Below are 26,849 nucleotides of genomic sequence, written 5' to 3'. Positions count from 1 at the left end.
TGCCTGGCCAGCTGGGGTTTAGGGACACACGGACACCAGCTGGGCAGGGAGCCACTGGCAGCACAGCGGAGCTCCCAGGGATGCTGGGCCCAGCATTGTGAACAGGCAGGAAACAAAACCAGCAGCAGGAACCCCAGTGGTGCAGCCCTGAGAGGGGCCAGCTGCACCTGTGGATTTATCAATCCCAGGGCTGGGCAGGGAAAAGGGGGAGGAGATGTCCAGCTGGCAATGGCCAATTAGCTGTTAGATTTTAATTGGGGTCTGAGTGATATGCTGCTGGTGGTTTGGGCTGAAGCTTCTCTCTCACTGCTTCTTCTTCTAGAAAGAAAAAACCCTAGCCAAAACTCTCTGAAATATGGCCATTCTTCTTATGAGATTTTTCTTCTGAAGTAGGAAGAACAAGATCTAGAAGGGTTTTAGGGAAAGCATCATGATTTCTTTTCTCCTCTCACAGAAATCCTGAAACTTGAGTGTTAATATCCATGTGAGAATGTGTGGGAGCAAAGAACATGGATTAAAGGTCTATCTTGATAGAGTATTTTCCTCATCCAGAGGATCCCAGGGGCATCTCCACCACCACTAACACTAATTTTACTGGAGGGCTATGAGCCCACAGTGAGTAAATAGGCAAGACACCAAAAAACAAGGTCCAAGGAACCAAACAGTGCCAAGAACGCCAGTGGGAGGGATCTCAGTGGGTAAGTGCAGACCACCTGTGCTGGCTCCAGCAGCATTCCAAGCAGTGCCCAGCCCTGCAGCTGTGTCAGCACAGCTGTGAAGCTCAGAGCCCTCAGAAAGGGGCAGTGCCATGGCACAGCCTGCACAGCCCCTGGCCCACGGCTGACCTGCCCCAAAGCCCCCAGTTCCCTGCAGAACCCAGAGGCTACACCCACACAGCCCCCAAAAATGTCACTTTGCTTTCCTTTTCTACCCACAGCTCTGACAGAAGGGCCCATGGGCTGAGTCCCACAGAGGTGCAGCTCCCAACCTTGTGCAGACTCCAGTGATGGGCTCTCTCTGTGCCCAGACCTGTTCCTTTAGTGACAAAAGTCTCCCTTTTACCTCAACTTGCTATGGATCTGGTCAAGCCTGGTCTTCTGTTTCTTTTGAGATCAGCAGGAAATATCTAGTGTGGGAGAGGATCAAATCTATTTCTTTGTCTCCAGCTTCTCCTGACTATCCTCACGCAATGCAACCTGAAGGCTTCCACTCTGACCAGTCCCGTTCCTTCAGCCACTTGGCTTGTTCTCTGGTGTTTGTATTCTGGAGTCCCAGCAGCAGCAAAAACAGCTGCCAACATCCTGGGAATATCTGCCTTGGAATCTCAACTACTGTGTGAAGCTGCTGCTCTTCAGTTTGAGATTTGTGTTTGCAAAGGAAATCTGTCCAACAACAACATCGAGAGAGGAAAAAAGGAGGAAAAAGGGCTTTATATAACAGAATTAGCAGAGCTGTTGCAATAGTAACATGAAGTTAACAGGCAACTTTTCCTCTTCCTTCTCTGCCCCCACCCCAATCTCCTCCTCTAACAGCAGTTTAATTTGTTTTTGTTTCCAAGCTTCTTTTACTGGCCACTCACACAGCCCCGCTCCCTTTGTCTAATTTGGATCTTGAACTTCCATGCAACAGACTCTTGCTGTAACTGTAAATCTTTTTATGGCCCTTCTGCCTCTGAACTGTAAAAGCAATGCCACTGTAAGCTGCCTAAATGGGTCGTAAATCCACTTAGTGCACTGAATGAGGAAAAAAAAAAGATTTTAAGGGAAAGAAGAAAAAAAAAAAAAGACAAACTAAGGTGGCTGGAGGGACACAGGGAAAAAAAACCCAAGAGTGAACTTGCTAAATGGAACCAAAATAACAAGAGTCAAAGGGAAAATATGAACACTGAGGTGGGAGAAGGATGAAATAATGCATCTTGGTGGTAAAAACAAACAGCTTCTGCAGGGCTGCGCAGTTCATTAACACCCAGCGATTTACGGGACGATGCTGGTTTCCCTCTCTACTCCTGTTGGATCCACTGGGACCTGGGAGCACCAGGAGGCTCTGTCAGCCTACTGGCAGCTAATAGACTCTTTTTCCACTGGGTGGTCCAGGGGCTGGTATCTGGGTCTAATTACAGCTCTTTTGCACTGCCATACTTCCAGGTTTAGCCACGGCTCTGCGTCTCAGTTTATTCCACTTTGTAAATGGGAGATGAAGATATTCCCCTTGTTTGCAAACTGTTTTGAGAGCTGCTTAAATGCCACCAAGGAAGGGGCAGATCCAATTCCTGTGGCAGTCAATAGCAACAGTTTAATTTGTTTCTGTCTAAGCAGAGCTAGCCCAAAATGGGCCACCTTTGTCTGCGTAATTTATTGCATTTATCACCATGGTATCTGAGCTCTAAGAGTATTATCCAAATTCCACTGAATTCACTGAGTGTCTTTCCACTGCTTTCAATAAGTTTTGGATTTGACCCCAAAGTCACAAAAAAACCCAAACCTGAGGAATATGTCAAAAGAATGTAAGTGGGTGTGAGCTGAAATTGAGGAGTTTGGAGACAGGAATATGCAGAACAGTAGCTATTTAAAGACCAAGCTCGCTACTGAGTGTTCCCTTTTAATAGGGTTATATAAATACATTCCCGTCTCAATACATGTGGAAAAACAGGCAGTGAGGTGAGACTCTGTTGCTTTATTTCTTATGGGAAATATTGTGCATAGCTCAACTCCCACTTCCCCTTTCCTCACCCACCACCCAGAGTCCCTGGAAGCCTTCAGCAGCTGTGTGCAGGGTGAGGAGGCACATCCGGCAGCCCCGAGAGAGTTAAAAACTTCACAGCTCTGCCCTTAAAATAAAGGCCCTGTTTTCACTGCATTCTCACCTTGCCTTACAGACTTGATCTGAGTTTTGGCACTCAACATGTCAGAATGGGAGGGGAGACTGGTTATGCCTTTTATTATTATTATTTTATTGGTCTGCTTCTTTGCAAGGAGAGGAGGAGGGGGAAAAATGTTCTTGCTTGGCTCTCTGTGAAGAGAAATGAATTTCAGTACAGTTCCCCAGGCCTGGTGTGCCCCCCACTGAAAGCAGCTGCCCAGGTGGGCACCAGTTTGCATCTCAATTCCCATTCTCAGGGCAAAAAGCCAGGGATAAAAAAGAACTGAGAGGTCAAGCCTCTCATTTTTCCCCAGGGCGGTACAGTGGCTGATAGCTCAGGTCAGGAGATGCTGATACTATAACTTAAAGGAATACTATTAAAATGATGGAAATCTTTGACTATGAAAAGGTGGAGACTGCACCTGGATAGTAATTATGTTTCAAAGGAAATCCATCTGGTATTTTATTGCTTATTTTCTCCATGCATTCTGTGTACAAGAAATATACAAGGGCTGGAATATTTTCTATCCGGAGATTTCCAAAAAGCTGTTTTCTCTGGCAGGCCAATAAGCTACACAGACTTTTACAATATTATGTCAATTAAGGGTAACAATTGGAATATACTTTTTTTTTTTTTTTTAAAACCCCTCCTATCAGCACTGATACAGCTCCTTGGAGCAGGCAAACTCCATCAAACTCTGAGGAGTTCACAAACAGAAAAAGTAGTGAAGTCTTCAGTGTCTGGAAAGTTTTACAACTACAGCTGAATTCAAGGGAATTTAATTTTTGCCATCACAAGAGCTGGAGAAATGTGCTGCACTGAGGACTGAACCCTGTCTGCATGGGGGCAGTGGGACACAGATGTCCCAGGCTGCAGCACAGGGCAGCTGGGGGAATCCTTTGGCCAGGTGAGAACCAGCTCCAAGATGAAGACTGTTCATGTTTAATAACACCAAGCTGGAGCTGGACTGGGCTTGTCTGCATGCAAACAACCCTGTCTATATGTTACAAAGAGCATGTTTTAAAAGAAAATCTATATAAAGTCTATCATTCTTTAATCACACTAAGAATGCAGCAACAGTCTTAAAATAAAATCACATGCAGGCAGAACGACCTGATGACAAGACAAACTCTCCTTCACTGCCAGCTCAAGTGATTTTGTTAATTCCTGTGAATATATTACAGGTCTCAAGATGACTGATGCTTTCATTACCACCCTGGCCTCAGCCATTAGGTGATTGTCATGAATCTCAACTTTCATTTTCAAAGTTTTAGCTGTCACTATTTGAATAAATAATGAAAACAAAACTTAGAGGGGAAAATGTAAGGTAAACCCTACAGAAAAGCAAAACACAATTAAAAATTATGATTATCTTAAATATTTCTTACCTATCTTGAACTTTAAATGATGATGTTTGATGGCTAGACTAGAGGTTACTGGCTAGCTGACAACAGCAAAGTTACTGTAAATGAAACCCATGCGACAAAATTTGGCTATAACCCACACTTGCTTTAAATTTGTGCAACCTCTAGTACAGAACTAGGAAACAGTCACAGATTTAATTTACTCTTCACTTCTGATGCACTCTGCATATTGTGGGGGATATGGTTTTGGCAACGAGTTTGCATTTATTAGCACGTATAAATATACCAAGAATGTTTGGTCTTGCTGTTAAAGCTCAGATCTAGAAGACAGGAATATGTCAGAAGCTGAGTGTCATTTTTAAAAGCAAGCTTCAAATCCATGTATTTCTCTTTAAATACTTCACAAGTAAATCAACTGCACTCAAAAGAGTTGAGAAGGCAGAAATTAGACATAACCTGAAATATTCTTTTTAAAAAAAATCCATTATTTCTAATATTTGGAAAACTGATTCATGATTTCTAAATAGTTGGAATTGCAAATACTGCCATTAACTGCTTGTCATTGTTTCACATAACACCCAGGTGCAAGGACAGATTTCTGTCTGCCTAACTAAATTGGAGAGAGAAGATTTATTGAAATAATGTGCAGAGCCACACTCCAGCAGCCCAGGTTCAATAGCAGATGCTGACACTGGGTGTCCCTGCCCATTCCTGTGTTGACATCCCTGCAGGCTTTGCAAGGCCGAGCATCCCAGGGCACTGTGAAGTGTTTGGGAAGATTCAGCTGAGAGATTTTGCTGTGAACCATCCTGTGTAACCCTGGCACAGGCAGGGCCAGGTCCCTCGGGAGAAGGGTAACATCACACTGGAGACACCAACATGGCAAGAGATACTAAAATATTCTTATTTCTGAAGTTATCAAAAAGCTGTTTAGAAGTGTTATAGTTCAGAGAAGCCCTTTCATTCATTGAGCAGGTTTAAAAAACAAAAGAGATTTGGATGAAGATTTGTGCCTAGCTCTGAACTGTTTCTTTATTTCTGCTTGCTTTGTTTTACTTTTCTCGTCAATGTTTAGGACGAGAACAATTTATTTTGGGGTCAGCCTCAACTTTCTTGTTCATGTCAGTTTACTTTGGATCAGATTCCTAAATCCATTTACATCCACACAGAGCCTACTCACAGTATTAAAGGGAAGAAGCTTCCTCTCATCTTGAGGAGAACCTGCTGCCGACGAGCTCCTTCTCCTCTGGACATAACCTTTGACTCCTCCTGTGGGGGAGAAGGGAGAAATGCAATCAGGTGCAGAATTCCAATACGTCCCTCCGGGGTGCCAGACATCCAATTTCCAAGCAACCATTGGAAAGTCCGTGTGGAATTTCATTTTTAATACGAAGCAACAAGGAACAGGAAAAGCCAGGGGCGAACACATGCCATGTGTTACTCCTGCCTGGGGCTTGGGACGGGCTCTGAGCCTTTCCAGGTGCTCTCCTCTGCACAAAGCACGAGCTGTGGGGAGCTTCAGCACACTTGGGGTGCTCTTACATTTTATTTTTATTATTTTAACTAAGAAACTAGCTGCTTGGTCCATTTGAGGAGGGTACGGCTTTGAGACAGATGTGGAAATAATCTGAAAATTTGAGAGTCAGGCAGTGGAACACTTCCAAGATTATATGAAACATTAAGCAAGTGAATGGAGAACATTTCTTTCCCACTTCATATACACCCCAATACTGGGTTTCTCAGGCTTATCTTCATATCTGCATTATAACTGAACACTAATTGTGTTTCCCTCTGTATTTTTTCCTGTAGATCAAAAAATTTCCAGCCTAGATCCTCCCCTTTCATACCAAAGAGTTGTTTTTCCCCACCTCTGGCACCAGCTGAGCAGCCAGGGGCTGGCTGCAATGCCAGAGACACTGATGGACTGCAGGGCCACGCTGCAGCCCGTGGACCTCTGGAAATGAAGATGAAATGAGGCTCCGTTGTGTGCAGCACATTGATAAGATTTTGGCCCCCATTTCAGTGTGACCCAATAGGTTTAAATTGCTTCATTTCTCAGCCAGCCAAGAGCAAATGGGTGGTAGATGTGATATGGCTGTTCACTGGAAATCACCCTTGATTGATTTACCTTCTCCTCCTCGGCAGTGTATGGGCTCAGTGTGTGGCTGGGGCACATAAATTACAGAGAAAAAACCTTTTGTGGTTGTGTATAGTCTATATATGTTGTCACCCCATCAAGGAGAAGCTTTTATGAAGTATTAGCTCTAAGTGTATACAGAATAGAAATGATAATTTTTATTTGCTTGTCAGAAGCTAAGTCACATTTCAAAGTAATATTTGTGTGTTTAAAAACAAATAGAACCAAGTAACTTTGATTTTTTTTTTTTTTTAGTTAAAGAAATAACAAGAAAATGCTGCTGCTGGTTATAAAAAACAAGATAATTTTTAGGAGATTTTTTGTTTGTTTTTTGAAAACTAATAAGAGCAGTGAAAATCAAAAGTTTTCAGTTTTCATTAAAAAATTTCAACAATTTGGAGTTTGCTTTTGCCTTTTTGAATGATGATATGAAGATGTTTCATTTTAATGTGTTTGCAGAAAAAAAAAAATAAAAGAAATTTCTACCAGTGCTGTTACATTCTTACTTCTTGGGGCTGAGTAACCAGAGATTGAGAACTACTCCTAAGAATAATTTGTGTGATTTATACATTTCACTGTGATTGGAACACAGCCCTCACTCCAGACTGCAATACTCACACTGCCACCCCCTAGCATTGAGAACACTCACCTGAACCCAGATTAAAAAGAAGTGGGATTAAAATCAGGGAATAAAGACAAGGGTTTGGCTCAGGTTTGTGCAGCACATGAAAGCAGGGTCCTGATTGCATTTCCCAAGGACACGGCCCTGGGAATTGTTCAGAGAACAGCAGGAATGGAGCAGGGTCTCTGCTCTGGGACACTCTGGAGAGATGGGCTGGGGTTGGGAGGGGCAGCTGTGAGAAGAAAAGGGAAGAAAGGATCTTGCAGGCCTATGCTTAACATTCATTAAAATTGGGGTTTAGATCAGCTGAATATGGACAAACACTCAGGGTGAGATTTTTAGATTCTTCATCTGAGTATTCTAGTTTTTAGGATGCCTGAATTCCACTCACCTCTAACTAATCTGTCTCAAACTTGTTTTCCTTATGCTCAAAACTTCAAAACTACTCCAACTGGGAAGACTTCTTTTTGTCCATACCCACACCAGCTCCCTCTGAAGGCAGTGATCCCCCCCACACCAAGGTTTAGATTTACAAGATTCAAATCTATTTTAACATTTTAATGTCCCTTTGGAAATCTGCCGTGCTTCTCTGGTTACTGCGAGGTAAACAGTGCAAAACTGCTGACTGCAGAAACCCTGGAGAAAGTTACCATCACAACATTTGGTAATTAATAGTTACTAGCAAAAATTCCACCGTTCATATCACTTTGGTGACGGAAGAAGGGAAATTGATATATTTTAACCATAAATTATTACCAATCCAATGCAAATAAACTTCTGCAGCATAAAGACCAACCCGGCAAACCACTGCCAGAAATCCCTGCCAATCTGCCAGGATCCCAACCAAGGCCTGCCCACTTTCCCCAGCCAAAGCTCTGCCCTGAGCAAAGCACACCTGCCATAAATCCCCGAGCATTACCAGCTCTCAGCACCGACTGCTAAAGCTGTGGCTCGGGGTGATGTATGGGCATGTCACCAGCTCCCTCCCCTCCTGCACATGCCCCTTTCCCCTCCCACAGGCATTTTTATGGGCTCCAGTGTTTCGGGCATTGCAGCTCTCTCTCCCAGGCCTCCAGCTGGGTGACAGGAGCTGGTGGCAGCTGTCCCCTGCGGCCGGTGGGGACGGGAGGCAGCAGGAGGGAAGCAGGAGCCGGGCGCAATTAACGGGACAATCGAATGGGTTATGCCTCTCTGATTTTAATTGACCCCTGAACTTTGCAGGGACAAGATCTCTTGGTTACCAACTAACTTCAGCGAAATCCAGATGTGATAACTGGTTTATCCAAGGTCTCAAGGTACAGGGGGATTTGACCAGGCTCTTCCTAGATCACTTAATGCTCACTGAAAGAAAAACTGTGGGGCTGAGTATTTTATCAGAGCTGGCGTTTGATTTGTTCCCATTTCAAATCAATAATGGGAGAAAAATTCAGTAAAACCACGGAGAAATATATTAATGGCATTAAGGACACAGGCATTCAAAGCTTGCAAAACAGATTAGTGTAAACAGTCAGATAAACAAGAAAAAAGATCTTTGTTCAAGAAAGACTGAGATAAGCACAGAGCTGACATCAGAGAACAAACCAATCTGGCTATGTAAGGAATAGAGCTTCCCATTATTTACTCATGTATTTTAGAGAGCACTTTTCAGTTTTAAAAAATCAGCACAAAGCTTTCGAGTTTCAATACAAGAGGTTCTCCTAAAATCATCTATGAACTACAAAGGTTTCTAGCTTACAACAAAGCTACAACTAAGAATTAATATCTCTCAAAAGAATGTTTAATTTTAAAAATTTGCATTCTTTCTATTATTCAATCTTTTAAATTCAGATACTAAGGGGAAAAAAATCCTGGTTTTGCTGCCTTTCTTTTCAATATAATTTTGTCACTTAAACTGTTGACCTTCTTTGGTCATTGGAATAGATTTAGTTCTGCAATCATTAATAGGGCCACAATGGGCAGAGGATAAACTGTTATCACTTTGCCTATTGGCTTAAATTAATTTGTTCTTAATACTAAGCAGTTATAAATGAGAAACTTAAGCAGTTATAAATGAGCAGTTATAAATTCAGAAATATCTGAATTTACGACAGGAGACTGTGCATTTTTGTGCAGTTGCAGTTACAGCACCAGGTATGAGAGACACACAAAGGTGTTGAAGCAAAACCAAAAGTTAGAGTGCAAAAAAGATTATAAATACCAGAAACTGTAACCAGACTCAGAACATCTCAAACAGATGTGTTATCCCATAGGCAATTTCAAGAAAAACTGAAAAAAATCAGTGTGAATGACTGGATAATAAAACTCAAATACATTAATAGAAATAAAAGTTTGAAAAGCAAAAAAATGCAGAAAGATCAAAAAATTTATTTTAAAAATCCTCTGATTGAACAGAGCAGACTATTGTCAACCACTATTAAGACTTTGTTATGCAGTTCTTCACAGCTTAAATACCACGATTCATCAAATTAATTGCAAGCCTGCAAATTCCTTATTCATAACATTAAATAACTACATCTATTAAATAACTCCTTGCAATGAAAATCTCATTGCCTGGGCTGAGATCATGGTGTGTTTTTATCCTAATGGATTTAAAACACCTACACTAAACAAGAGCCAAAATTCAAAGCTTTTTTAAAGCAAAATAGAACATTTTAATATGTGAAAAAATTCTTTCAGACACTTGAAGATGCCCATGTCAGAGCAGACTTCAGTTCTTACACATTCCTAGCCCTATTAATAAAGGCTCATACCCCAGTGAAAGAAGCATCTGGCTCTTCTCCCCTAATCAATAACATTCAGGAAAAGTCCCTTCTTCCAGCAGCAGCATAAATTACCAGATATATGCAAATAGACTTGCTAATGTTAATTGCCAGGGCTGATTGGTGATTAATTTTTTGATTATGATCAATCATTCCACAGGAATTTTAATAAGACATTCCAGGCAATCTGCAAATTGATAATAATTAGGGATCCCAACCGGTAACGCATCCACAGCCAAGTAAAACACAACCCTGGGACTGAGCATGTTCCTGTAAAAAACAGGCTCTGGCTTGGGAGAAGAGAAAAAGAATGATCAAAAGCTCCAGAGCCTGCTGGAACCATGGTGTCATCTCTAACAAGAAGTTCCTTTTTTTGCCATTTTTAGGCAAGATGGGCTTTGGTGTCCTCTAGCACAACTGGCCAGCTTCTTTGTGTGCCTCAGATGGCCAGAAATTAACAGGAGGTTCAATTATGTGACAATACCTTGGAAATATCACCTCAATTTGCAGACTTCCAGCTGGGAAAATAAACACAGGATCCCAGAAAAATCAACCAAAAAATCTCAGAGCAGTCCTGCCAGACCTGCAGGGAACATGGCTAAAGGCAGGACACAAATAGATTTTCAGGCCCTACAAATTAAAAAAGGGCCAAACAGAAGTTCATACAATATCTTTTTTTTTTCTTTCCTTCTAGTGCACAGAAGCACAGAATTGAGGCAGAAGCACTAAATTTTTAGCAGCAAGAGAAATGTTTTGCCTGTGTGACACTTGTTGGTGTACTTTATGGTGAAAGTTCAGACATTGCTGTAAATACAACAGCTCAAAATGCAACATGATTAATAATATTTCGTTTTAAAAGGAATTCACTGGCAAACATAAATATCCTCCTGCAACACTTTCCACCCAAACACTATTGTTGTGTACAAAGCAGAAAGTGCAAGTGACTGGGAGAGGACATTAAGTTTTCTAAACTTTTAGAGCAAGTGTTTGACTGCTCTGTATTCAAATTGGGCACTCAGACCTTGACACCTGCAAAGAGGAGCTTAAAAGGCATCACCTGTTGTCAAAATTGAGTGAAATGCAACTGAGAGATATAGAGGAGAATAAATTAAGGGCACAATATATCTCAGCACTGCCCTGTCATGTTCAACTAATACTCAAAGCTTTTGAAATTTCTGTCTCCGTGGCCTAATTCTGATTTGCACAAAATACTCCTCTTAAAGTGTCAAGAATGGTGTAAAGGAGTTTGAATATAAATGAAAATAAATCCCTGAGGTCTACAATTCTTTCTGTTCTTTCCCTGCTGCCAAATGGACCATTTTATGATGAGGTCCCACGTATTTGCTCTTTTATTTGAAGAGCTTGAAGTTAGTACAGTGTAAGTAGCTCAGCTTTTGCTTTTATTAAAAGGACAGAGTAGGATTAGCCCCAACTTTAATGTTAAATTTTCTGACACAAGTTAATTTTCAGTTGAATGTTATTTTTTTCCCAGGAAATATCTTCTTCTTGAATAAGTTAACTTTTCATCAAGACACCAAAACACGATTTTTACAAAGTGCAGTTTTAAGTGAAGCTTTTAAACAAATAGGGAAATATTTTCTTTTGCTCCCAACAGTTTTAATAGGAAAAGAAATGCCAAGCAGTAAAGAAGTGTGGGCTTGCTGTCTTTCTCATAGAGCAAATAAGAAAGGCTTTCAAGCAACACATATTCCTGTGGGTTTTAACTATAAGATTATTTTTATCTAGGTGTTTTTAAAATCTTGGCTCCATTCTTGCCCTAATCTTCTAATTCCTAGCCAGCTTCAAGAATTTTAGGCACTTATAGAGGGAATTTACTGGCCACAGCAAGCACAGATAAACACAAGGAGTAAAAATGAGTATGTACCAAAGGAATTTACCTTAGACAAACCCAGCCCAATTATTTTCCAGTTTTTCCAGCTCAAGAACAACTCCTCTATAGTCATTTACAATTCCACTGCTAAATTGATATCTTTGATAAACATATTAGGTCCTTAATTTTTAAATCAACATTCCATTAATTTATTTTTTTTTAAATTCTGCATATTTTCTTAAACCAAATAAATTAACAAACGTTTAAGTTCTCTGTTCAGCTGGGGTTCCTCACTGCTCCCTTTATAAATCTCTCTCAGGAAAACTGAAATGCTGACATGTTCCTTGGATGTGGCCTGTCATTCCTCTCTAGCTCCTCGCACTTGTACAATTCACAAGGTCACGAGTACAAAATGTGCTTGTTAACTTACACAAGAATAAAGCTGTCAGATGGGCTGAGGACTCCTTGTGTACCAGTTTGGTGAAATATGATTATCCAGGCTGTAAAATGGATAAACCTATTAAATTAATAAATCTGCTGCCCTGAAGACTACGACTGATGTCGTTGCCTTACCTACAAGGCACCCTTTCTTAAATTAATACTTGATAAAGGAGTAAATCTTCTAAAGACACACACTAAAGCTTTGCATTGAAGAGTTATCTTTTGTGTTACAAACTGTAAGTACTTTTTACTGCAATGGATGTAAGTGAGAGGAAATGAATTCCAGGGAAAAAAAAAAGGAGTCTTAGAAAATGTTATTACCCAGCTAACGCTGTGGGCTGCTTCTTATCTGTACACAACTAATCACATCCCTGTTTCTTTTTTTATTCCAATGTGTGAGTGGATTTTACTGCTCATGAAAGTGAAGGATAATTAGTAGGGTAGTGGATAAAGTGGAAGGCCACTGCTTTATCAAAGGCAGATTGGGTCAGCTACACATAGGCAAAAGAAATCATGATTCTCTTCTTTCAGCTGCTTTGATTTATTACTCTCAAGGTCCAACAATGAAGTTTCACATCAGGGGAGAGAGAAAGAAAAAGAGTTTCAAAGGGTTCATCCTTCTTGACTTCTTAGAAAGCCTTTAGCATATTGTGTTTGTTAGGGCCCAGTATCACTGTTCTTTATGATTATTAATAGTCTATCACACAGACAACCTCCCAGAAACAAAAAAACACTCTACAAGGCACCGACCAAATATAGGCCAAGACAAAATATCTGTCGCTGAGATTTTACAGTCTAAAATAAAAACCCTGAAAAGTGGAAGGGAAACGAGCACACACATACAAAAGGAGCTGCTTTAAGATCACATAGCAACCAAGCAGCAAAAATATGGAACAGAAAACAGATTCCCTGATCCACCCCAGGACCCACTGATAAACTTATACCGCAATAATGTTAAAAATGAGACAAAAATAAAATCTCTGTGCATCCAAAGGCATCCAACATCTTGCTCCAAACACAAAAGTGAATTTGTAAAAGGAAACAGGAAATGAAAACTAAAGAGGGTTGACATGATTACGGGGTGTTAATAAGAAAAGACATAAGCCAGGGGCCTTGATGTACAACTAGACAACAAGAGGTTACGTTTGGAGTCAGGGCTATGCTAATTTGCAAACTTGGGTCCATTTCATTAAGTGAGCTGAGAGACAGGCTGTCTCAGTCCAGCAGAGAGGGATCTCATTATCCATGTAGGGAGCAAGAGATAAGAATCTTTTAATAATTGCTGGGAAGTTTTTTTTTATGATGATATGGAATGCCAATTTATGCCTCTCCACTCAATGTGGATACAAACCAGCCTCCTTCACAGTTCAAACCAGCCCCCCTCTGGCTGTGGCCATTAGGACAGGGAGGGAAAACAGAGACTAATACAGAGCTTGCCCGGGAGACCAATGCTGCAAACTCCATTAAATGCACTTCATTTTGGGAACATGTTTGTTTATGGTGCTTGGAATACTTTGCCAAGGCTTTTTACTTAATTTTTAATGGCTGCAGGATTTAGGGCCAAATCCAAACCCCAGTGTAGCCAATGGACAGGACTACTACTGACAAGTAGCCTTTGGATCAAACCCTTTACTCATTCCTTCTTAAGGAATGGCTCTGAATTGCCATTTTGGAAAAAGTTGAAGAGCTTCTATTACTTTGGCAAAAGCATTGTTTGCAGTGCCTTCCCTTTGTCCCTCTCTCCAAAACACAACCATGGCAGCCATGAGAAAGGAGCTTTCTAGCAGGCAGAAGTTCGTGCAGCTACTCCCTTCCCTGCTGTGAGTACTCTGCCTACTTCAGGCTATGCACAGCACAGATTTTGTGATAGGGACAAGTTTATCCTATGAGGGACTGATTTTGATAGACTTGTGCCTTTTACATGACAGTACCAAGCACAGTTCTGACCACCTCTAAAAGCATCTGCATAAAAAAGCAGAGGTAAAGTTAGACAAGGTGTCATGCTCCCGTTTTACTACATAGTATTTGCTGAAATCTGAGATACAGACACAAAACCTGAGCAAAATCACACTAATAGCATTAAACCTTTAAGAGTAAACTTTTCCCTCTGCACAAACTTACACTGCAAGGAAAGGAGGAAGCTGAACTGTTCCCACAGCCAAATCTATTCATTTGCTTGAAGTCCCTGGGTTGGACTGTACATTAGTGTTGGAAAACACTGTCCAGGGAACTCTGAAGCTGTGCTTATCTCTAAAGCTGGCTGCAGGATTTGTTTTTATGCACTGGGTCAACCGAAGGACTACGTACAACTTATCTATCTCCTCAGCAGGAACTAAATTATAAGGCTCTCTTCAGCTGACCTTGCCTCTTTTCCCAGTTTCTTGCTGCTCATGAACCATCTTTAATTTCCCTCATGCCCATTTGCTATTGGAAGTCATTTGGCCAATATCTTTTGTGAAAGGCACTGCCAGATTTCACTTTGCAGACATGACTGGAGACAGGAGGATTGACAAAATAAAAACTGATTTTTTTTGATAAAAATTTCATGTTCTGGGTCCTTAATTTGATGGGAACAACACAAGAATTGCCTATGTGGGCACAGATACTCACCCAGGATGACAACAGTGCCTCCTGCAAGCATGTAATGGTACTTACATTTAAGGAAAAAAGAGAAGGAAGTGCTGGTTTAAGTGTGCTCACAAGGACAAAGTTAGTCAAGGGAAACCCAGACATCTGGGGAGAGGAGCAGAGGGCAGGAGTGGCTCAGTAGGGCACACATTTCTCCCTGGAGACTGTGTGGCTGCCCTGGGACAGCTCTCAAGACATGTCAAGCCAACAAAAATGTCCCATCCCAGCTCTGAGATTGATGATGCTGCAGCACAGCCCTTCTCTTCCTCACAGCTGGAAGAAGAGTGTGAGATTTACACAAAGCACCTTCTCACAGCCTCACTGAGAGGGGCCTGATGCAAACTGGCTTTAAGCAGCTGCTGTTCAGTCCTCTAAACCAACAGTGCCCACCACCATTGTCCCACCCCTTAGGGCTGTGAAGAAATACAGGCAAAGGCTGCAGGAGATCGTGCCCAGCCATTAAATGGCTCTGATGGAGTTTACACAACACCAATCATCTTAAATGACCAGATGTTCCCTGTAAAGACCCAGGGACACTGACACAGAAAGTCTTGGTCACTGGCCAGCATAAGCACTGACTGGTAGCACCAGCATTGTGCTTACAAAACACCTTGAGTTCTTGATATCTTAAGACTTATCCTATAAAATGATGTTTGCAGCAGTCTCTTCTAAATATTTTTAATGCAATGGAAAAGCCTCTGCACTAACCATGTTGTGTGAGCTTTCATTACTTGTGAGCTGAAGTAACCATATAACATAGTTTCAGACTTGGAGAAAATTTCGGTAAATATTCATCAAGCCAATATGCAAATTCTTTCACTTTTTCAGCTTTTTTTTTGGCCCACATCTATGCAATTGCTGTATTGTATCACATTTCACCCCAGGCAGCAGTGAGATGATGCACATCACCCATCACTTTCGAAAGTTTCCATCTCCCAGTCCTCCTAGCTAAGGGTATTCTAAGCCTTGTTTTGCCATCAAAGACCTCATCATGGTAAAACATATGGTGATCTTTCCAAGTGGAGAAATGATTTCCACTAGGGGCTTGTGTGAAACCACTGAACTCGATTTTGCTTTTGAATTAGGTCACCAAATTTCAGCCCAGGTAAAGAAGAAAAAATAAAATTCATAATGTGACACTCCTGAGGCTTCACTCTGGTTCCTCTGCTCTCTTCTGTCTACTGCCCACAGGTTCCTGTTTTGAAGTTAGGAAGTATATATCCAAGTTACCTTGGCCTGAATTTATTTGCAGCGTACTGAGATAAAAGTTCAGCTGTAATATAATTGGAATTAAGTGGGGTAATATGCTCCAGATTTTTTAAAACATATTAAAAGGAGATCTCTCTTTCTCTCTGCTTATGCCTCATAATTACAATATGAATTTAAGGCACCATAAAATTAATAGAACCCTGACTGGTGACTGAAGTCTCCTACACAGGCAGACAGACAGCCTGTCCCTGCCTGTGCCCTCCAGCTGTGACTGTAACCCTACACATGATAACAACAGCTTTACCTCTAGGCAATCTCATTTATTGACCCTTTAAGAGGGATGTTAAAAGACCAATTGAAACTAATAATGTGTAATGCTTTCCGTGAGCTCAAACCTGGACCATACGCAGAAGATTTTAAATTACTCACCTCATTACATGCCACAGAAAAGCTGTGGGAAAATCACCCTGTACTACTGATATTTTATATATATATATATATATACACACACACACACACACACACACACACACACACACACAGGGAGATTAGCAAGCTGGAAGTGCAGATATGGCAAATTCACCTTTATTCTATGATGGGTATGGTTTGATTTCATGTTTTAGGGAAGTTTTGGCAAATTTGAATAGTAAAACCAGTTCCCTTGTCTCATTTCCTTGCAAGATATTTTTGACCTGATGCTGCTGTCCAAGGAAGTCAGGGTAAAGTGGGCCGTGGTCTGCCATGGAGATGTCACAGCCACTGTCCCATGGCCCTGAGGCTCTGAAAAGGATGCATTGTGCATCTAGGTCCACTTAGGAAAAAAAATCTTCTGTTTTTAGTGCTCTCATTTCACAAATAGGTGTGATCATAGCTGGAAGGCAGTGGCTGCGTGTTCTGAATGCAAGAGGGAGGAGATGGAAAAGAAGGCTCTTGTTAGCAGCTCGAGAAGATGAGCATTGTGTCCAGCCATGTACCTGTGAGATGTACAAGTAAACCAGGTCTGTACACACAGGCATATTCACTCAAATGTGGGATATGATATAATTATAGCCAATTAAATCATTTTCCTGAAGATGCTTTTTAGAAATCAAGTTGTTACTTATTCATCAGGCTGTCAGTAAACACAACTCTCTCACACACAACATGTTTAACTTCTGCTCAGGTTACATTACTTGAACACAATCCTCATGGTAATTAATGACAGCTCCATCAGTTCCCAGCTTTTCCAGACCTCTGCAAACAAACAAAAATAATCATTGAGGGGATTTTCCTTTACCCATTTGAGAATGGGAAGGCTTGGTTAGTGTGTTGGGTTTTTTTTACTTGCTATTTCTATATTCAATACAACTTCTACAAGTGGGGGGAAAGCTGCTCTGACCCCTGTCCTGGGAATCTCAGTCATGCCAGCACCCTCAGGTTAGGGAATAGATCACAAACAAGAATTCAGAAGTTCAGTGTTACAGAGTTCAAGGCTTGCTATGCTATGTGTGCATTTGAAAGTGTTTCCTATTCACTTCACAAATATATATATATATACATTTGGTTATGGTTCACAAAACAAGCACACTTATTTTTGCCAGTTTATATATATATATATATATATATATATATTTATTTATTTATTTATTTATTTATTTATTTATTTATTTATATATATGTGTGTGTGTATAAACTTATGTGTCCTGTAAACACATACAAGTGAGCCCTGGGCCTGCAGCCCAGCTGATTGCAGATCTGGAGGTTAAGTTAGTTCTGGCTCAGTTTTCTGAAGTTATGTCTACAGTTTTCCCTTGCATCAGGCAGCTCTTTCAGAGGCACTCTGTGTTTCAGCCACAGATGAATAATGATGCATTGCCTGGTCCAGAAATGTCAAGTGGAGTAGTGAGAAGTGCATTTTGGGATGTTCCTGGCAATGGCATCACTAAAATCCAGTGTGCAAAGCTGAAAGTCTGTCTTAGCTCCTCTACAAGCTGGGCTTGTCCTCAGCATCTACCAGCTAGGTCCACTTCACTTCATCACAAACAGCTTCTGTCTTTATCCTAAAAAAGTCATGGAGCTTAAACAATGTTATTTAACCTCCCATGCCCTCTCCCCATATTTCTACTAGCGCCAAACACCCGTAAACTCATTCCAAAAAGCCACACGTTACCCAACCAGTGCTGCCTAAGGAAAGCATTCAGGAGTGTTTATGGGGCAGCTGAAGTGTAATGATTTAGTAGATGTTTATAAATGTTTATACTGTACAGATTAACATTCCCCAGGGGGCCTGTAATGAAGAGAGTGCTCCAACTGGAATCAAACCAGCCTGGGCTGAACGAGCATGAATGAATCCTGCTGGCCTAACCTCACGAGCTGTTTACTCAGTTTGAACGGATTTCCTCCATCCATGCTCCTTCAGCATTTTATTTTGGGAGAGGCAGTACAGGAATCTGGTGTCAGAGGGAGCACAGTTTGGAAACACGTTAGAAAATCCAGCCCATCACTTGGGTCATAGGAATTACTCTCAAATTGCACCAGACAAAAGAACAAAGAGCCCAACCCCTGGGCTGTGGAAGTGGAGGCTGAAACTCCTGTTGACTTCAAAGGGAGCTAGGTCTCACTCTCAGAACCTGGATTTCAAACATCATTTCCAAGTGTAAACACTGGCAATCACATTGAAGCAGCCAAGCCCTGCTACTGGGCCTTGCCTTGTACAGTTAGTTTCACATTAGGCCACTATGGTCAAAAAAGGTGACTGCAGGTAGTGAGATGTTGTGCTGGAGAATCCCAGAAATGGCTGATGAGAGAAATACTGAGTTACTGTGGTGTGCAGCTTCACCAAGTGTCTCCCTGAAGGTGATGGACAACTTTTATTCAGAGTAAATGAAGGAACAACTTCAGTTTGTTCAGCGATGGCTCAAAGAGTGAAAATATCTGTTCCTGGTACTGTCAGCATGAAATGGGGTTTCGAATTGCCATGGGTTTAACAGCATGAGCACCAAACTCAAAAATTTAGACTGGGAGCTGGTAGATGAAGCAATAATTCATGTGTCTCAGGAAGCAATAAGCAAACAGGTTTTAAAAGATGCTAATAGTGTAATGACCAGGACAAATAAGAGTGGGAGATAATTTCTCTTGGGCATGGTGCCGAGTGGAAAAGAATAAGCCTTTGAAATCACAAGTGAAGAAACAAACCCTTCTGGATTTCTGCTGTGGTCAGGAGAGTAAGATTTTTGTACATGACACATGTATATATTCAGAGAGTGAATCATCTCAAGGGGGCCAGGGAAGGGTGGGAAGAAAATAGAAAGGACCATGGCATGGCCTTAGTCAGCATGGGCCAAAAAGAGTGGCCAGAAACACCAAGCAGAAATCTCTATCTTCTGCTGCCAGTGGATTTGTGCAGAGGGCTTTTGTCCAGTGGTGCTTTTTCTTTTGCTGCTGTGATGAGATTTCTCAATTCTTCAAAAGTTATTCTGCATCTGCCTCTGATAGTGATGTGCCTGCATAGGACAAACAGCAGCAGCATGCACTTCAGGTGTTCTCAAAATCAAATACCAGGTATTCCTTGCAAACTCAAACCACAGCACTGGAAGCTGAAAATGTGTGCTGTGATTCTGAAGGCTCTCCAGTGGGTTAGAGAGATGAAGAGAGCTCAAGACAAAAAAGAATTACTTTCAATGGCTAAGATGTTTTTAAAGGCTCAAAAATAAGTTTGCTTTGAATCTTGAATGGACACAGTGGACAAAGGCAATTTTGTTTGCAGTGGTTTATTTGCCCATCTCATGAAGCTGTCTGAGCTCATTACAGCTGTTGTCAAACACTCCTGGTACAAGTTTTGTGCTGCAACCCCACCTGGGTCTTTAGAGCTGTGGAAAAGACAGATATTTGAAATCTTCTAGAGCACAGTAACCATCAGGTAATTAGCTGTAGCAGATTTACAGAGTAGGAAAGGCTCACGAGAGCTCTGAAATGAAAGCAAAAAATGCCTCCTGGAACTAATTTTAGAGTGGCTTGAAGTATTTAATCCTGCAAATTATTGCCAGTGAGGAAACATCAAGGTACTGCTGGATCTTAATAGTGGCAAAGCAGCAGGAATGGTTCACCCCAAGCTGCCTCCTGCTGAAGACTAAGCAATCAGACACGCTTTACACCCCTCACAAGGTGCAGGGGCTACGTTTTGCTCCCAGTGACTTGCAAAGTGGCCTGGAATTGTTCCTTCTTTGTGTCTGGGAAGGATCCTTTATCAGAGAAGCCATCTCAGCCCTACTTTGCAAACAGCAGAGAATAAGGAAGAGCAGAGCAAACACTGGGGTATAGACAGCATCCTCCACTGCATCATGCTGGACCCCTCTCCCATGGGGGCTCTCCATCCTTCAGAAAGCAGGGAAGGGTTTGTAGAGGGGCAGAAAGAGGCAGAGCACTGTACTCTTTCATATCTAGGACCTGTCTCATGTGGAAAGATGCCTTTCTGATTCCTTGCTCAGCTCATGAGTCCTCATGAATGAAGTTGAAGAGATTGCATTTATTCGTTCATCCCTCCAGAAGCCAGTTTCTCCTGTGTGGAGAAAAGAAATGTCAACCTTGTGAGGACTGCTTTTAGCAACAAGAAATACCAGATATGAGACCAGAAACAGATTTCTTAGGGTCTTAAGTCCTATTTGCCCTCACACAGATCTTCAGATCTGCAAACCGCTTCTGTATTTTTACCAGACATCTTGTGAGGGGAAAGAGGAAACTCCATGTTTCTTCCCAGTGGGAAGATACTCAAGAATGCTGTTGCTGTGATGGTTAAAAACTCTTTCATTTACATTACAGACAGAATTTATTCATTGCCTATTAATACTCTTCTGTTCTTGTGCCAAAATATTCTTCTATCTCTAATAAGTACCCTATCTAGCTCTGTGAGAGCTCTGCACTTGATTGCTTCAGGACTTAGGGGTTCCCTCTTCCACATGCCATAGGAGGAAGAGTTCATAACAGAATGTGCTGTGGTTCCCCATGCAAATTTTGCAGGAGCCCATGCAGGTACATGCAAGAATCCAAGCACTAATCTCAAAACTATTTTCACTACCAGGTCTCCCAGCTGTAAAGCTTTTCTCATAATTTAAAAACAAAGGAGAGAAAATGAGTTACACTTCAACATTTGCTTGAAAACTGTTTCCCAAAAAGGAGAAAGCATCTTTCCAAAAACCCACCAGACCACCAGAAGTATTTCCTTTGCAGAGACCAGAATGAAGATCCTGCACATTTCATTGAACAAGAATTTTTGAACTCAGATTTTGTTTCTTTTTAGGCACAGGTATCCTTTTGCACATGCACCCCGTATATCTGCAAAACCAAGTGATCAAAACATCAGAACTAAGGTTAACCATAAACCCTTATTCATTTGCATTATGAGTCATTCTTTAAATATAGGATTATGCCTTGTTTTCCACAAGATTCTACCTCAGGATGGACAGTGTTCACTTAATAAGCAGATATTCAATATTTTGTTACAGTGTCATTATTCAGCGTGTGGCTTGGGGCCTCATTTACCACATACTAGTCCAAACCTGCTTGGAAGACACAATTGCTAATTTTCTTGTGAATTTTTCTAGGGCTCTTATCAGTATGGCATATGAGTGCTTCACAGCCCTCGTTTCTCCTAACAACACCCTGTAAGACGAGAGGATATTATTATTCTTGTTTAACAGATGGCAAACTGAAACACAAAGAGATTCAGGTCAAAACATTCTGCTAGAGTTGGGTCCCCAAACTGAGATGTCTGGGAATTGATTTCTCAGAATGTTTAACATTGTACAGCATCATATGTCAGGAGAAAGCACTGGCAGTCTACTCTGCAAATGGAAACATGGAAAGCAAAATAAAATTAATAGCCAGTTGAGAAGAATTCAGTGCAATTCGACTTCTCTGAGACTGGATGAAAGTTTTGCAGGATTCAGATGCCTGAACCATGAGATTTCACATTTTCCTTTCAGTTCTCTGCCTTGCAGTGTGCTCTCCCTGCTTCCACAGCAAAGCCAGGCAAAGTACATCAGGCGTCTGCCTTCTCCTGTCCCCAGCTCTGACTCATGTCCTGAGCTACTCCACCTTCTGAACTGAATGAGACCAGGGTCCTCTGCTAAATATAGCACATGGTCAAGTAATTAAAGACTAGACCAAGCACAGGTACAAAAGGAAGCCAAATAAACATTTGGAGGAAACCCTAATTTCATGACTTCCCGATACCCATTCCTAAATAATAAGCTTTTCAGAGAGAACAGTCTCCCTTACACATATGTATATATATAAAATATAGATTTTATATACAAATGTAATTTTAAATGAAAATAGAAATGCATTTATATATGATAAATATATAATAGGATAAAAATGTTATTCTATATGTGTAATAATATAAACGTATGTATACTTATACTCTTGTGCCTGATTCATAATCAGTCAAAATTTTCCAAAGGCTGGAAAAGGTACCTGGCATGGTATATTATGCCCAAATGATTAAAGTTTTCAGTTTAAAATTAAAGGCGAACAAAATCTGCTCAATAGGTTTCAGTTCAGCCTTCTGACTGTGTCTTTCTGTTTCAGGAAATCAGGATACATGTGCCTGGGTAAATCAGAACCACTTGTATTTTATAACATTCTCTGCTGAAGCAGTATGTAGAAGCAGAACTCCAAATTTCCATTATTCAGGAAATTCAGTTATTTCATAATTTCATTTCATTTTGAATCATGAGAACACCTATGCCTCCCTTCCCTCCAACTTCCAAATTCCCTTAAAATTTTATTTGTGTTGGGTTTAAATTGTTTTAAATAAATCAACCAGAGCTGATACCAGCACTGGAAATTTTAATGTGAATATTTGGAGCTTGACAGAGTTACAAGGAAATAAAGAAGCCTGGAAAGTTTCAAGCAATCCTTGTTACAAGTACAACACCAGCTATTTCTAAAATACCACTGCAGTAGCATCTACATTTTGTAATAAAAAAAACTTATTAAATGTGCTATGTGTTATTTTCAATACAGTGATAGTCAGGAATATATCCTGATTTTCCAGGTACTTTTACTGTCTCTCCCATTTAGAACAGAGCGAGGAGTGGAGCTCTGTTCTTTCCTCACACACAGGTCTGTCACATTTCATAGACTCATGAAAAAAGACCCGAATCTGAACTTTTTTAACCTAAAGGATCCACCACCAACTTGTGTAAGAAGGAGCAGCAGGTCTGAGTTTCCATCCAGACGCAGTGACTGCAGTGGGCAGAGCTGGCCCACTTCAGCTACCAGCACAGAACACACACTTGTGGCCAGATCAAGGGGACTTTTCAGAGATGAACCTGGGGTTTGGGTTAATTAAATGCCATAGAAAGTTAGACAGCCTGGCATTTTCACTGATTAATATTTTGCTCATTGTTTTCTTATCAAGGGGACAGGCGATTTGACTCAGTCACCTTTGAAGGACGTGCTGGGACTTGTGTGAGCCTGGGCTTCTCCCAGTTCTCAAAGGAGCAGTCATGAGAACTGTTTAATCAGAAAAAAAAAAACCCAAAAGAAACAAAAAAATCCTATGTCAGGATCTTCTATTTTGAAGGGAGGTGAGCAATCAGAATTCAGCCCTCAGCTGAGAAGGGCTCTTTCCGTAATGCTCGGGCAGTGGAAACCGCTCAGCGCGGCCGCTGCCAGCAGCCAGCGAGGAATTCCCCTGTCATGAGGGCCATGACTCACACGTGCCCCTGCTGCTCCTCTCCCTCAGATCTAGGGCCATACTTGTGGTCTGGGATGTGTCAGGAGAAAGGACCTGGCAGAGCTCTCCTCTGTTACACAACGCCGCTGTCCCTGCCCAGAGGCACGCTCCACCCAGGGCAGGGAGCTGCTGCAGGTGGCATGGGCTACAAAATCCTTTTGCAGCTGACATTTCCTTTCTCTCTTCATTTTCCTTAACCCTCTGCTCCTCTGGAATAACCAGAGTAACCCTGTCAGCTCCTGAGCAATCACAATACTGTTGTAAAAGTCATCCCATAAAAAAGGGATTTTTAGCATCGGTTTTAGCAGTGTAAAATGAGGCTCCACACAGAGCAGAGCTGACACAGGTATGGAGATCCCTCATCAGTTTTGCTCAATAAATTCACAGCAGAGCTGCTGCCACAGCAGCATGAGCAGTTTGCAACATTTGTATTTGTCCTCTGGCTATTTATTACTGTGTTTTTCACAAGCCCTTTTAATGCCTCCAGGAGTAATTTATGGGGACAGAATAGCATGAAAAGAGCAGATCCCACTTATTTAAATCTCTGGATGATGAAAATCACATGAGAAGAGCAGGTTTCACATTGTTTCCTCTCCATAAATGGCTTTCTGAGGCAGTAAAAGCCATGTAAAAGCAAACATAAACACTGTACAAACACCAAGATATTCAGGTTTGTTTGGACTTATCCAAACACTGCCCAGAGATTTTCAGGTTTTTTTTCAGATTTGGGCTCTGTTTGTTAACTCATTCAAAATAAAACATTGCAGGTTATAGTTAGTCTTAATATAACCAACTAGATATATGCACTAAAATTCTCTTAACTAATTTTACTGCACAAAAGGTAAAAACAATTCTTAGCATAAATCTTGCTACTTTTCTGATTGATGACTAATGTGTGTGACTGTAGTGTTTCTTTTTTCCTTTTTTTTTCCTCTTTATTTGGCAGTTCTCACAGCTTGTGCTCCAGCACATGAAGCAGACTGATCCGGACACCCAGGATGATCCAAGTTTCCAGCAACTGACATGCTGGTTATTAATTTTATAAAATAAGCAAATTAGTGAAGCATGACTAACAAACCTTTTTTTAATGCAGTGAATGCTCATTTGTGCAGTGATATTAGGAATCATAACCTTTTAGCACTGAGAATAAGGCAGGGACATGGAGAGGCCACCACATTGCCTTCCTAGGCCTGGGGGTATAATTTTTGGAGGTATCTGCCACACACAAAAGTTTGAATGACATGAATTTTTTTAAATAAGTAGCATTTCCCTGTAAAAGGTAAATTAAAGAAGTTTCTTTGCCCTGTCTTTTTTCATTAATTAACATTCTGACTCCCTAACTTCCAGCTAAAGTAATAGAATCACAGAATGGTTTGGGGTGGAAGGGACCTTAAAGATAATCTCATTCCACACCCCTGCCACAGGCAGAGACACCTTCCCCTATCCCAGGGTGCTCCAAGCCCTGTGCAGCCTGGCCTTGGACACATCCAGGGATCCAGGGGCAGCCACAGCTGCTCCGGGCACCCTGTGCCAGGGCCTCAGCACCCTCAGAGGGATTATTTCCTAATATCCAATCTAAACTTGCTCTCTTTCAGAGTAAAGCCATCCCCTCTTGCCATAGGATACAATGTTTTCCACTTCAACTCTACTATATTTCATGTTTTGCCTCATGAGACCAAATTTATTAGAGTGAGTGATGTAATTTAATAGTATATTTCAAACAACCACTAGCGTACCTACTTGGCTGCTCATTTTTCAGAAAGTCTTTCCAGGAAGCATTTAAACTCAGAAGACTGCCCCACAATTTGTTTGAGAATTTCAGGCTTCATGATTCTGGAAGAGATAACAGAAAGTTAACTTGAGATTTTTTTCCTCTGCTGCTTGTCCCACCAAAATGCAGGCAGATCCTTTACCTGTTTTCCCATAGGTTCATGGAGAGAAATCTCAACCTAATCCTCATCCAGCAAAAAATCCTGCACTCATTCTCACCTTCCTTCACTGTTACCTCTGTAAAATCAGAGGAAACAATCCTCAGTGCACAAAGCAGCCATCATGCTCAAAGTCTTTGCAAAATCCCAGCCCCTCCAGACCTGAGCTGTGCAAAGCCTAAGGATTATTCATAATTTCACCAGCCTGATTCAGCAGAAAGAATGTGGAACCATTTCGAGTCACATTTAAAGCTGTTTATGGGTACGGGGAAAAGTTGTGTCCCTTGATCAAAATGTAGCTTTCTCTCAGCTTCATTCCTGGGTTAGAGGAGAATTAAACTGTTCTGGAACTTGCTGGGAAGAGGGGGAGCAGGGGGATAGAGAAGGACAATTTATCTCTAAATTACATTGCTCTTCAGAGTAAACCACAGAGAGCTGTAATGGGACAAGTAATTTTTTTATATAGTATAATTAATTAGAACCCATAAACCCCAATTAAACAGCACTTTTGAGACTATCAAGTGGTGCATGTTTGAAACTGCAAATATGACAGTATAAGTACATTTTTATAGCTGGGCACACTCCTCAGGATTATTTTCAGTGCTCTACTAAAATGGGAAATGGCACCAGTTAGGCCCCTGCTAATAAATCGCTTGGAAACAGGCGATATTAATAATCTTTATGGGGGTAGGATGGAAGCCAGATGGGGCAGGGAGGGGAGTGTGAAAGTGGCATAATATATTGGCCTGGAAAACACAACCCAGGCCAAAGCAGAAATGTAATCTTGGTGTGTATCAGCGAGGGCTGGGAATAGAAAAGGAGAGGTGATGGCTGAAAGGGGAGATCAGGAGGATGATTTCTGAGGTAAGGAAGGCAACACCCTACAAGGTGAGCACGTGCATGGGCAAGGAGGCAGAGGAAAGAGGTGCTCCAGGGGATTCAGCAGCCCCAGCAAGGAGAGGGCCTTGTCCCTTGGCTGGTGAATGGGTGCAGCGCCGGGAGCTCCGCTGGCGTCCTGCCCTGGGGGAGCCGTGCGTGCGAGCCATGGGACGAGTGTGCACGGGCTCCATGCGCGCCCAGCGTGAGGAAAAGCTCCCCCAGCCCTTGTTTATTTACACAAGGCCCCAGTTGTGTTTCACTTGGCAGGGGGAGCCCTGTGCTCGTTCCCCTGCCGGCCCTGGCGCACACCTGACAGCCATTAGCGCCCAGGCCCGTTTTGTTCTCACGTTTCGGGCACTGACCCGCAGCCATGGCTCCAGCAGACACTCCATCACCTCCCTGTCAGCAGCTCCAGCCCAGCAGCCCCTGTCCTGCCAGCCAGCACCGAGTAATGAGGGCTGGGAGAAGCCT

The 26,849-nt window shown here is 41.7% G+C and overlaps 1 long non-coding RNA gene across 2 annotated transcripts in view; it reads right to left on the bottom strand.

Annotated features, from left to right (window-relative positions):
• Positions 1–25,624, bottom strand: part of LOC119710265 — a 35,771-nt gene extending 10,147 nt beyond the window's left edge. The window contains exons 1-4 of one of the 2 annotated variants that reach the window (XR_005259531.1): positions 25,485–25,624; positions 25,308–25,404; positions 20,277–20,388; positions 5,405–5,493 (exon numbers count right to left, since the gene is read on the bottom strand). This is a non-coding gene — a long non-coding RNA (uncharacterized LOC119710265). Of the gene's footprint in view, positions 1–5,404; positions 5,494–19,470; positions 20,389–25,307; positions 25,405–25,484 lie in introns of those variants that run through there. The other variant, XR_005259530.1, reaches the window with a different exon arrangement.
• Between the last annotated feature and the right edge of the window lie 1,225 nt (positions 25,625–26,849).

The sequence above is a fragment of the Motacilla alba genome, chromosome 20, assembly GCF_015832195.1.
Source record: "Motacilla alba alba isolate MOTALB_02 chromosome 20, Motacilla_alba_V1.0_pri, whole genome shotgun sequence".
NCBI classification, from domain to species: Eukaryota; Metazoa; Chordata; class Aves; order Passeriformes; family Motacillidae; genus Motacilla; species Motacilla alba.
The sequence above is the reverse complement of the archived record's forward strand: the minus strand, read 5'-3'. Positions and strand labels throughout refer to the sequence as shown.